Raw genomic sequence first — 13,166 nt, forward strand, 5'->3', positions numbered from 1 at the left:
ATTTAATTCCAAACTAATAAATGGATTTAGATGTAAATGCATAGACAATTTATTCTACACTTAAGGAATGCTATAAGTTTGGAGCAGTCTCACTAATTTTCATACATATCAAATAGGTCAAATATCCGTTTTAAGGGAAAAAACAAAATTCATTCTTTACTATTGAGAAGCTCCTGGTTTCTCCCATAGCGAATGAACAGTAGCTGTTTATTCCTTATCCCAAAGATTTATCTCATTATCCATTTCAGAACTATAGTTCTGCTTTATTTCTCAACAGGCAGTGCTGAAAAAATAAACACATTTTGTATCATGGCAACTAATGTGAACTAAGCTTCGAAGTCCCATGAGGCTGGTTTCCAAATGAGAATGGACAGAAACAGTTGGGGAATGTTTTTTTTTAATTAGAAATAACTGCTTATCTTTTTGAGCCTATTTTGTGGCTGGAGATTAGATGAGAATTAAAAATATGCATAGAACAAGAGTCTCCAATGATCCTGGTTTGTGTATGTTTTCCCCCTTTTTTGACAACAATAAGCCAAATTTCACCACAATAAACTAGAAAAATGAATGGTCCTGGGGCACCTTATAGACTAACCAAAATATATAGAATTATGAGCTTTTGTGGACAAAACCCACTTTGTTTTGCCCATAAAATCTCACGATTCTGTATATTTTTGTTAGTCTCTAAGGTTCCACAGGACCCACGCATTGTTTTTAAAGTTACCGTCTAACTCGGCTATTCTTGTGAGATTTAATAAATTAGAAGGTATTGTGGAGCTCTGGCTAAGCCACAATGCAGCCAGCCATTTCTGGTGTAGAGCAGGTTGATTTAAGCAAGTCACAACTCTGCTCCATTTACTTCATCAGTCACCACTTGTCAGGTAGCTGAAATTCCATATACTGGCCACCATACACAAACTTTAAATGTTCTAGGTATGGGCTAGCCATTATCATGGGCCTCACGATTTCTGACTGACACTATATAGCCTGCACGGAAGGGGGAGGAGAATATTCTCACCTCCTGTAGCTAATACAAGTAAACACAAATGGATCTATACATAAGAAGGGCCATAATGAGTCAGATCAATGGTCCGTCTAGTCCAGTATCCTGTCTTCCACCAGGGGCCAGTGCTTCACAGGGAATCAACAGAACATGCAATAATAGTGTGATCCATCCCCTGTTGTCCTCTCCAGCTTCTGGTAAGCAAAGGCTAGGGACACTCAGAGCCTGGGGTTGTATCTCTGATCATCCTGGCGAATAGCCATTAATGGACCTATCCTCCATGAACTCCCCTATTTCTTTTTAGAACCCTGTTTATAGTTTTGGCCTTCACAACACCCCCTGGCAATGAGTTCTGCAGACTATGTCGTGTGAAGAAGTGCTTCCTTTTGTTTGTTTTAAACCTGCTGTCTATTAATTTTGTTGGGTGACACCTAGTGCTTATGTTATGTGAAGGCGTAAATAATATTTCTTTATTCATTTTTTTGATCAAGATTTTATAGACCTCTATCATATTCCCCTTTACTCATCTCTATTCTAAAATGCAAACTCCCAGTCTTTCTAATCTCTCCTCATACGAATGCTGTTCCATAACCCTCATCATTTTTGTTGCCCTGCTCTATAATTTTCCTAATTCTAATTTATCTTTTCTTTTGAGATGGGCAACCAGAACTTTAGTCTTCAGAATGCAGGCATACCTTGGCTTTATAAAGTGGAATTATGATATTATCGGTGTTATTATCTATCCATTTCCTAATGGTCTCTCACATCCTCTTTTTTGACTGCTGCTGCACATTGAGCCAGATGTTTTCAGAGAACTTTCCACAATGACTCCAATATCTCTTGAGTTGTAACAGATAAAGGAGCTTTCTTTAGAAAAAGCTGGAAGACTCGTTACTTTGCTCAAGTTCTGATTCAGACAAGTATTGAAATAACGCTTGTTTCATTTTCATCAGTTCGGAACCCTTCTTAATTGGGGATGCTTTCCTAAACCAGGGCTAATCTGTTGTTTTAGTTGAGGCCGCAGGGCAACACACTATCGGGTTCCTGTTAGACCTGGAGTGAAATCAATTGGATTAGCCATGACAGTAAAGTTAGGAACAGGTGTGTTTGTAGGACCTAGGGTCCATTGAGAGTATTGATGTCTCAAGACTTATAAGCAGCACTTTTAACCACAACTGTTCAAAAAGTCTGGGCCGAGCCCTGGAAAATAAAAATATTCTGAAAAATCATGCAATTAAAAAAATAAATTCATGTTGGGTTCTTTTTGTCTTCTCATGTTTGTGTTTTAAGTTCACACCATCAGGTTTTTCTCTGAAGCTATGAAAGCTAGAAACCTTTCTTATATGAAAATTGAGATTCTCAGATGATTTGATTGCGGGAAATAGGGTTTAAAAAAATCTCTATGAATAGCCCAAGCATTAGCAACATTGTTAAGGCTTCCAGACCTCCCTGCAATTAGCACTGAAATAAAATCTTCTTACAAATTGCAAGCAAATTGTTTTATTCAGAGCACTTCCTATTTATAATCTGCTCTGAAATGAACCCTCCTGTATGAGTGAGTTGCAATATCCAAACTTTAAAAATGAAATGATGGTAAGACAGAAAGTTGCTTCCAGCATACCTTTCTTCCCCACCCTTCGGTGTTATTGCAGAGCATACCAACGTTTTAAAGTACAATACATATGTCAGAAGAAAGCCGAAAAGATAAGCTAACTCACTTAAGCATTTGTGTACATTTGATACGTACATATTTTATTAAATGAACAGAGCACATTTTAAGTACTTTTGTTCTATCTATAGTGAAAGACAAGGCAGGAAGATCAGTCCATTCCAGGAAGCAGAACACTTTTAATTAAAAATGCCAGGCTAATTTGTTTCACTCTCTGAGCTACTGCTATTTTGCCGTTGGGCTGTTGTGTGGACTCGCCTGCCATTTGTCTGAATATAAATAACTATAATTTTCACGCTTGTCTTTTTCTGCCATTTGTCAAAATGGTTGGTTATAGCATCAAATTAATTTCATATGCAGTGAGCAGGTTTTTAATACAGAGACTTCTCAACAGCTAATTATTTTATCTTTTCTAAAAACAAACAAACCAGCTTCCCATAAAAACTCCAGTATTCCATACTACAGTTACTTGACAGAGAGCATGGAGGGGGAAGCATTATCTTCAAAGCCAGATCACTTCTCCTTAACAGAAACATTTACATGGAGCCGCACTCTTAATTGTGTGGGAGGCTGAACTTGCAGGCTGTGTGACAGATAGATAGCAGCACGGGGCAAAGCGGCCATCCTAGAAAGTAAAAGCTGCTTCTAGGAACACATTTATCTTAAGGAGTTGGGGGAGAGGAGAGGGTTTCAAGTGAAGAGTGGGGGTGGGGTGGGTGTCCCAGGAGTGTTCCCTATAGTTTTTTGTGTCCATGTGCGGAATGACTTTCGTTATGGGCACCCATATGGAGGTGATGTATCACATAACAAAAGTAATTCCGCTCACACAGTGTGTGGCAGGGGGTGGTGGGAAGGGGTTGGCATGTGGGAAGGGGCTCAGAGCTGGGGCAGATGTTTGGGGTGTGGGGTGGTGGCTCTGGCTGGGGTACAGACTTAGGGGTGGGGCTGAGAGTTTTGGGGTACAAGCTGCCTTAGGGGCAGAGAGGTTTACCCCAGCTCCCACTCACCTCACTAGCTTGGGCCAGGTGAGGGGTGCCTCTCCAAGGCTGCTGCAGCTCCAGCAGGCACAGCTGGGGTGGATGTACCTGTCCCCGAGCTGGGGCAAGTTCAGGCTAGGCTGGGGGGGGGGGAGTGAATGATCATCTGTCCTCTGGCAGTGGCAGCTCTGGGACAGCTCCAGGTTGGGTGCTGAGGCTAGGGGAAAGGTGCACTGCACCGGCCCCAGTACTGAGCTGCTGCAGCTGTGGGGGAAGCGCCCTCAGATGACAGTGCTGCTAGGCTTGACTGCACAGCGCAGGAGTCAATAAAAGTCACTATTAAAACCATGCCTGGAAAGTCCCTCCCAATGTGGCCTTAGAGGGCACAGCCGTTCTCTGTGTCGATAAACTGGTGGTTGGGTTGTTTCTGTCCTGCTGCTTCCACAATCTACGCAAAATGTTTTAATGTGCTAATTGAGACTAGTCTGTCTTAAAGAATTCCTGCTCACTCCCAGGGGCGAAATACCACGTGAGCAGTTTGTTTTGTGCTGTTTCTTGTGTTGCTCTTCAAGTCCAAAATCAGACTGTGCAGAACTGCTCAAAAATGGAGGCAGGGGAAAACGTTAACCCCACTTCTCAGGACTCAAGAAAAGGTTCAGTTTAGAATTTGAGGGAAGGCATTTGTGGGAGCGAGTGTCTTATTTATATACAAAGTATGTTGATCCCTATTTCTTACTCCCCTCAAAAATATTCTATGAAGCCTACCTTCCTAGGCACTCAAAGCTCCCCTTTGACTTTGGATGTGGTGAGGGTATATAACTCCATACTAGACAGGAAGGGGTTAAAGAGCAGCTATGGGCTAGGCATCTTTGCCCTAGCACACCTGTGAAGCGTGGCAGACTTGGAGAAGAAGCCCATTCAGAGTGCTCCTGTCATAGGAGGTTAGGCAGATCTCTTATTCTTGGCTCCTCAAAAGGAGCACAACAGAGATCCAAGTTGCCTTACACTCGTGTGAACATGGAGTGGAAATGCAGAGGAGCAGAGGACCCCGGTGGGACAGGAGGACTCATGTTGGTCTTTATTTCTGTTAGTTTTCTTTCTTTTGCTACGTTGGAAATGAGGATCCAGGGACTAGCCTGTGGCAGACCCCTGCTGACAATATGCATCCCCATAGGAGAGAGGAAGACTGGCAAAGTCCAGAGAAGAAAGGAGATCTGATGAGACAGACCTTAAACTACTTCCTACATGGCCCCTGTGCTGGGATCTAGTGTAGAGGGAGGGATGGGTTCCCCAACAGCCTCACTGAGGAGGCAAACCGGAAGGCTTCAGACACGAGGGCCAGAAGCATTGGCTGGATCTGGGCTGATGACCTGATGGGATGTTGTGGAACTATTATCAAGTTGAACTCCGGGCTACCATGACATGGGTCAAACTAAATGTGACCTGGCCAGAGGGCTGAGTTGCAAGACCCGGAGGCCCATTAGCAGACCGCAATAGCCAGTCAGCAGGGCTACAGCATCTAGCCACAAGGTGGTGCAAATACTAGTATGTCCTTTTGTCACAGATGCACAAGGAATGTGGGACTGGGCACATTGTCATTTTTTGGGGTTAGTTCTTAATCACAGGGGCTATGTCTAGACTGCAGGCTTCTTTCGAAAGAGGCTCTTTCGAAAGCATCTTTCGAAAGAGCCTCTTTCGAAAGATCGCGTCTAGACTGCAGGCGGATCTTTCGAAAGAGCAATCCGCTTTTTCGAAAGAGAGCACCCAGCGAGTCTGGATGCTCTCTTTCGAGGAAGCCCTATTTACATTGAAGAACGCCTTCTTTCGAAAGAGGAACTTTCGAAAGAAGGCGTTCTTCCTCGTGAAACGAGGTTTACCGCCATCGAAAGAAAAGCCGCGTTCTTTCGAAATAATTTCGAAAGAACGCGGCTTGAGTCTGGACGCAGGGGAAGTTTTTTCGGGAAAAGGCTACTTTTCCCGAAAAAACCCCTGAGTCTGGACACAGCCAGGCTGTGTATGTTGCTGGTTCAGTGGTTAAAGGGTTGACTACAACTGCAAGAAGTCTGTTCAAGCAGGCTGAATTCAGAGGGTTGCATACAAATGGCAGTTTGAGAAGTATAGCACTCTGTGTATTAATATGGTTGGTGATAAAAGTGGGCACAGGTGTAAAGCTGTTCATGCATGTAACAAGGAAGGGCCATTGAATCAGGTGTCTGGACTCTTTCAGTATAACAGGCTCCTCTACGAAGTTGAAAAGTATTTCTTTTTGTGAATCGGTCGGATGGAAGAAAAAAACCACTTCAGTTAATAGCAATCTCCTTCCCTCAAACTTGGTATAATTAAAAAGGTATCTGAGCCTGTGTGCTAGTTATGTATTTGTGAGCTCTGTATAAGACAACAGCTGAGTTTAGGTCACAACTCTTGGAAAAGCATTAGCATCGATCTGATCCTTTAACTACCAACTTTAGTGGCAGAAAATTACACAAAGCTATAGGAGACAGGAACATTGGAACACTTTGGAGAGATTGGATGTCACCTCCACCCAAATTGACATGTGCCATTTAAATGGGAAAGGAAAAAATAAAGTGAATAGCAACATTGGCTTGTGAATAATCCCTGGGCTCTTGTGCACCAGCATCTGAGAGATACTAGGGTGAAAAAAAATTCATTTCACCATCCACAGACTAATAGGTAGACCGTTGACTCTCTGCCCTTAGGCAGGCAGACTTTCTATCCAGCATCTTCAGGGTAAGGATAACTGTAGTTCTGTGTTTCAGTGTGGTACTCTGAGGACAGAGCCACCTAAAACATAGGGAAAAAGTCTCAGAGGGGTAGCCATGTTAGTCTATAATTTTAAAAACAGTGAGCAGTCCTGTGGCACCTTAGACTTACAAATATGTTATATCATTAGCCTCTGTGGAATGAAGTGGGTTTTACTCATGAAAGCTCATGCTATAATATATTTGTTAGTTTTTAAGGTGCCACAGGGCTTCTTGTTGTTTCTAAAATATAGGAGTGCAAGTTAATGAGGTGTTAATTGGCTAGCAGGAGAATATAGCTATGAAGTACTCTTGTGTATGCCTGAAGTAAACTCATTTGATAAGCTCTGAAACACAAGCAAAGTTTGTTGTCTGCAGCAGATTTTGTTAGCTTGCATTTGTAGCTTTGAAAAATCCTAAATTCCATAGTATATAGTTGAGAAGCTCTATGGCAAGATAAGCAAGTAATTGACTGCTTAACAGCTGTTCTGTAATGGTTTCTGATTTTAGAGGAAATGTGGTATCTGCCCTAAGTGATTGGCAAGGCCAGTAGTAGATCTGGGAATTGAACCCAGGTCTTTAGTCCCAGTACTGTTTGCCAACTATTAGACCACACTGCTGCATCACCACCCCATGAATCTGACTAACATACAGTATTAATAAATATATAGACAACTCCATATCCATCACGGTATCTTTGGCTAAATCTTAGCTACTATTATTACTACAGAACCATTAATTGACAATACTGGAGAAACTGAATGGAAACCCAAGGGTGATGTCTATACAGTGTCTTTAGCGACCTAACTATACTGCTGTGATGATCAATTCACACCAATTTTCAGTATCCATGGGTGGGGTCCTACTGAATTTATGGTCCATTTTGGTCAATTTCATGGTTATAGGATTTTATTAGTAGCCACTTTCATGGTTTCAGCTGTTTAAATCTGAAATGTCATGGTAGTATAACTGTGGGGGTCCTGATCCCTAAGGAAATCATGAAGGAGATTGGCAAAAGTGTAGTAAGGGGCTTGTGAGATTATCACCCTCACGTCTGTGCTACTTGCAGAGCTGGGCTCTGACAGCACCAACTGAAGAGCTTCCTGCAGCTGTGGGGAGGTTCCTGGATGATCTCCCTTCGAAGAGTGGGAGTGCAGGGGAAGACTAAGTCACATCCCTCCTCAGCCCTGCTGGGAATAGGAGTTGGAGCAGAGGAGGCCAAACTACGGCCTGTGGCCCCCATCTGATCCCTTGGACCGTTCAGTCTAGCCCCCGAGTTCCTGCTGGGGAGCGGTGTTGAGGCAACCTTGCGAGGGGGAGCTCAACTTCCAGGCAGCAGAGGTTGAATAGGGGGTGGGGATCCTGGGAAATCAGGGGACAGGGAGGCTGGATGGGCCAGGGATTGGGCCACACCTGGCTGTTTGGGGAGACACAGACTCCCCTAGCCTTTCCTGCTTGGCCCTTCATACAATTTCCATATCTGTTGCGGCCTGCAGGCCAGAAGATTTGCCCATGCCGTAGCTGGAGCCTAGTGCACAGAAGGAGTCCTCAGATAGGGTGCCTCAGCCCTGCTTCTCCTATTCCCCTCCAATAGGTAGATTTCATGTGGGAGACCTAATTTCACAGTCCATGATGTGCTTTTCATGACTGTTCATTTGGTAGAATCTATCCCTGGGTCCTACACATGCCTACTATGGTGGTGTAGGCCATCTAGTGTACTAAATGCTCCAGAAACTATGTGAAATGAGAAAACTGCAATACAAAATGGTGGATATAATTCAATGTACTAAATGCAAAGTAATGCACATTGGAGAACTTAATCCCAACTGTGCATAAAAAATAAGGGAATGTAAATTAGCTGCTGCCACTCAAGAGAGACATCTCGGAATCCTTGTGGATGTTTCTCTGAAAACATCTGCTCAATGTATAGCAGCAATCAAAAAAGCTAACAATGTTAGGAACCATTAGGAAAATGGATAGATAATAAGACCGAAAACAGCATAATGCCACTATATAAATTCACGGTACACCCACTGCTTGATTAAACATGCAATTGTAGTTTCCCCCATCTCAAAAAAGATATATTGTACCTAACATACAAGGTACAAAGAAGGGCAACAAAAATGATTAAAACAGGGGTGGGGAACCTCAGACTTAGGGGCCGGATGCAGCCTCTGGCTTCCCTGGATCCAGTCTCTGAGGCTCAGGTCCCCCTGCCAGTTTTGGGGAGCCTGCGCTGATGCTCCAGGCCCCCTCCCCTGCCACCCCACTATGTGGAGCATATAAAATCTACTAGTCTGGGCCCCGTTAGGCTTTGATGTGTGAGGGGAATGTGAGGAATGTCTTTCTGCTTCTCATTCAGGGGCTATAGCAGTGAGGGTTTGTTTTGGGTTTTTTTTTGCTTCTCACTTGTGTGTGACACCTGACTGATTTTTCTGAGGGTCAGTGGCCCCGACCCTAAAAAGGTTCCCCACCACTGGATTTAAAGGCATGGAACAGCTTCCAGATGAGGAGAGATTAGAAAAGAGACTGAGGTTATTCAATCATTAATTGTATGGAGAAAGTGAATAAAGAAATGTTATTTACCCCTTCATGTAATACAAGAACCAGGGGTTACCTCATGAAATTAATAAGCACCGGATTTAAAAGGAACAAAATGAAGTATTTTGCACAATGAACAGTCAACCTTTGGAACTCCTTGTCAGGGGATATAGTGAAGGTCAAAAGTAAAACTGGGTTAAAAAAAGAATTAGATGGACAATGCATCCCTTCAATGGCTATTAGGGAGGATGTTCAGAGAAGCCATCCCATGCTCTGCATGTCCCTAGCCTCTGGCTGCCAGAAGCTGAGAATGGATGACAGTCACTTAATTGTATGCTCTTTTCATTGCCTATGAAGCACCTAGCATTGGCCCCTGTTGGAAGACATGGGTCTGAACTAGAAGGACTATTGGTCTGACCCAAAATGGATGTTCTTGTGCTCTTAAGACACAAACTCAATATCATCTGTGGGAGAACACTTTTCTTTAGCCTTCATCCTCTAAGAAAACCTGCACAATGCCTTCAAAAATGAGCCTGGGAGCTTAAACTCATATTTTTCCTGAACAGAGACACTGAATGTATGGTTTTTGTATAAGAATCTGCAACCCACTAAGTGCCTCCTACCCCAGTTTTTTTATCCTGTGACTGGAGAGGTATTAATGAGTCAATTCACCTTGAATGGTTCATAGTGCTGAACAATCTGTTCCACGTTGTATTTAATCGTGGCACTCTATATTTCTGGGCCCTGAAGAAAAGCCCTGTGTAAGCTCAAAAGCTTGTGTTGTTTAGCCTTGTCTACACTCAAAATACTAAGGTGGCGCAGTGCTGCTACATTGCTGCCGATCTTTACGGAAGATGTTACTGACACCAACAGGAGAGCCTCTCTGTCAGTGTAGCTATTCCACCCCCTTGGGATGTGATAGCCAGGCCAATCCATGCATTCTCTTATCAATCTCATGCTTTCCACATGGGGATTGGGTTAGGTTAACTGCATTGCTGAGGGATGTGGCTATTTCACACCCCTGAGAGACATAGTCAGGCCAATGTAATTTTGTAGAGTGGACCAGGCCTTCCCAAAAGAAGCTGGTCCAGTAAAAGATAATTTCTCATCTGCCCTGCTTCCCAGTGTGCAGGGACTGAGTGGGATCCCATGCGATTACAGCATTAATTTAAATAGCAAAGTTCAAGTAAACTGGGAGATCCCAGAAGAATTAGGTCTAGGCCAATGTAAGCAGGGTTGGCCTTACCATGAGGCAAACTGAGGCAGCCGCCTCAGGTGCCAGACTGTGGGCGGGGGCCACTAGGACCCAGAGTGTAGAAAATTGTGTCTGTTGCTGGTGCATATGTATTCTCTTTGCTCTAGATGCACAGGTATGGTGGAGTGCTGTGCTGGAGGAAGGAGGGCACAAGAGACATAACAGGCAGGAAGGAGAAAACGGGGTAAGGGGCGCCATTTGAGCTCCCTGCCTCAGGTGACAAAATGTTGTGGGCCAGCTCTGCATGTAAGGCCCAGACAGTGATTATGCAGCCTTGGCTCTCATGGTTTTTTCAGGACATAACGTGCAAGTGCTATGTGCTGTAAGGCTGCTGCTTCTCAAGGTTCAGCACTGCATGAATGTGCACCACAGTGAGACCTGCGATTTGTTTTCATTTACATTTTCTCAGTCACTTCCCCAATGCATTTTTGTTTGAAGGCCTAATGAATTAGTCCCTCCGAATTCACCTTCACGGCTCCCACGGCTGGTAATCCGACTCTTTGTTCTCTCTGAATTTGTGTTCCACAGCAACACGAGAGAGGGAAATGGCAATGGGGTGAGAGCAGAGACAATAGTTACAGCTCCTTCCATTTCCCCTTTCCTTCAGTTATGTGAGATAAAATGTGTTCAGTTATCTCTTTGAACTCATAGAGGATGGGAGAGATTAAATATATACAAAAGTTTCAGAGGGGTAGTCGAGTTAGTCTGTAACTGGATGAAACATGTTCATCTGAAGAAGTGGGTTGTGCCCACTAAAGCTCATGATACCATCTGCATGTTTTGTTAGTCTCTAAGGGTATGTCTACACTACCACCATAGTTCGAACTAGGGTGGTTAATGTAGGCAACCGAAGTTGCAAATGAAGCCCGGGATTTGAATTTCCCGGGCTTCATTTGCATCTTGCCGGGCGCCGCCATTTTTAAATGTCCGCTAGTTCGGACTCCGTGCCCGCGGCTACACGCGGCACGGACTAGGTAGTTCGGATTAGGCTTCCTATTCTGAACTACCGGTACACCTCGTTCCACAAGGAGTAACGGTAGTTCGGAATAGGAAGCCTAATCTGAACTACCTAGTCCGTGCCGCGTGTAGCCGTGGGGTGGGCACGGAGTCTGAACTAGTGGACATTTAAAAATGGCGGCGCCTGGCAAGATGCAAATGAAGCCCGGGAAATTCAAATCCCGGGCTTCATTTGTAACTTCGGTTGCCTACATTAACCACCCTAGTTCGAACTAGGGTGGTAGTGTAGACATGCCCTAAGGTGCTGCAAGACTATTCATTGTTTTTTAAGTTTTATCAAATATATAGTGCTTATCAGTGCTTTTTTTGCAAGAAAAAAGGTGCTGGTACTCCAGGTGCAAACTTGAGCCCCCCCCCCCCCCCAAAAGGCTGAAATGCAGTCACAACCCCCCTTTAAGAGCCGAAATGCCACGCTGGAAGCTGGAAACCCCCCCGCCTCGTGTCCCTAATGGTGCCAGGAAAACAGGTGCTGGTATGTGTGGGGGGACATGTTATTCCTTTACTGTGTGCTGGAAAAATAGGTGATGGTATACCATACGAGGCCATACCATACTGTCACAAAAAAAGCACTGGTACTTAAGTATAAAAAAGAGGACTAAAGACAGCCCAGGGAATTACATACCAGTCAGCTTAATGTCGGTACTTAAAAAGATAATAGAGCAAGCAATCAAATGTTCAATTTGCAAGCACTAGAAGAATGAAAGATAAATAATAGTCAGCATGGATTTTTAAAAAACAAAGCATGCCAAACCAACCTACTTGCTTTGACAGAATAACTAACCTTGTGGATGAGAGGCAAGCCGTAGATGGGTTTATCTCAACGTTAGTAAGGATTTGATACTGTCTCACATGACTTCATAAACTAGAGAAATGTAGCATAAATGAACCCACAACTGGTGGGAAAACTGTACTCGGAGGAAAAAAACTTAAAAATTCCAACTAATAGTCCTACCCTTCTGAAACTTTTGTACTCAGAGTAATTATCACGAAATCTTGTTGATACAATGTCTACTGTGTATACTAGGATGGCCTATTACTTTCATCTGGTCTAAAACTTTTCAAGGCTTCTACTTGAGATTAAGATATTTGCTTTTTATTTTTTATTTATTCCTATATTCTTCTCTGACATCCATTCAAAGAACTGGACTCACATTATGCATGAGTTGTGTACAATAGGCACTCAAAATTATTCATAGGTAACAACAGGATAATTGTTTCCAAGGAATGGGTTTTCACTGTTTGAAGAATGAGCAAAGATACCAGTATTTAATAAAATACATTAACAATCTATCTCTGAAATAACCATTCAGAGTTTATTATAAATATGGCATCATTTTACTGGAATGGATGTTTTGTAATCTGAGTTTCTGTGGCAGAGTATATAGACATTCACAACCTTCTTATTCTTATTTAGTTGTAAAGTCACATTTGCATCAAAGCTTCCGGGATACTAACTGAATCACCTTTTTATTAATACAGTGATATATATTATAAACCAGAAGCTTCATATTCTTGGCTCATGCTTATTTTATTTTCCATCCCTCTAAACGAACTACTAAACAACTATTACTTGATAAGTATCTGAATGTTCTTCTTGTCAAATATGTATGATTACAGCACTTTTATAAAATAAAGAGTCTTTCTAGTGCTTTCCAATTCCTGAGATGGGTGTACAACCCTAGAGCATACAAGAGAGAAACCCCCCCCCCCTTAAACTTCACTAATTTTCTTCTCTAAAATATTGAAGGAAAATCAGCGTAACACAGAAATACAGTAAGTAAGGGTATGTCTACACTACCACCCTAGTTCGAATGAGGGTGGTTAATGTAGGCAACCGGAGTTGCAAATGAAGCCCGAGGTGTACCGGTAGTTCAGAATAGGAAGCCTAATCCGAACTACCTAGTCCGTGCCGCGTGTAGCCGTGGGCACGGAGTCTGAACTAGCA

Source organism: Pelodiscus sinensis, chromosome 13 (assembly GCF_052426305.1).
Source record: "Pelodiscus sinensis isolate ZL-2025 chromosome 13, ASM5242630v1, whole genome shotgun sequence".
Lineage (NCBI taxonomy): Eukaryota > Metazoa > Chordata > Testudines > Trionychidae > Pelodiscus > Pelodiscus sinensis.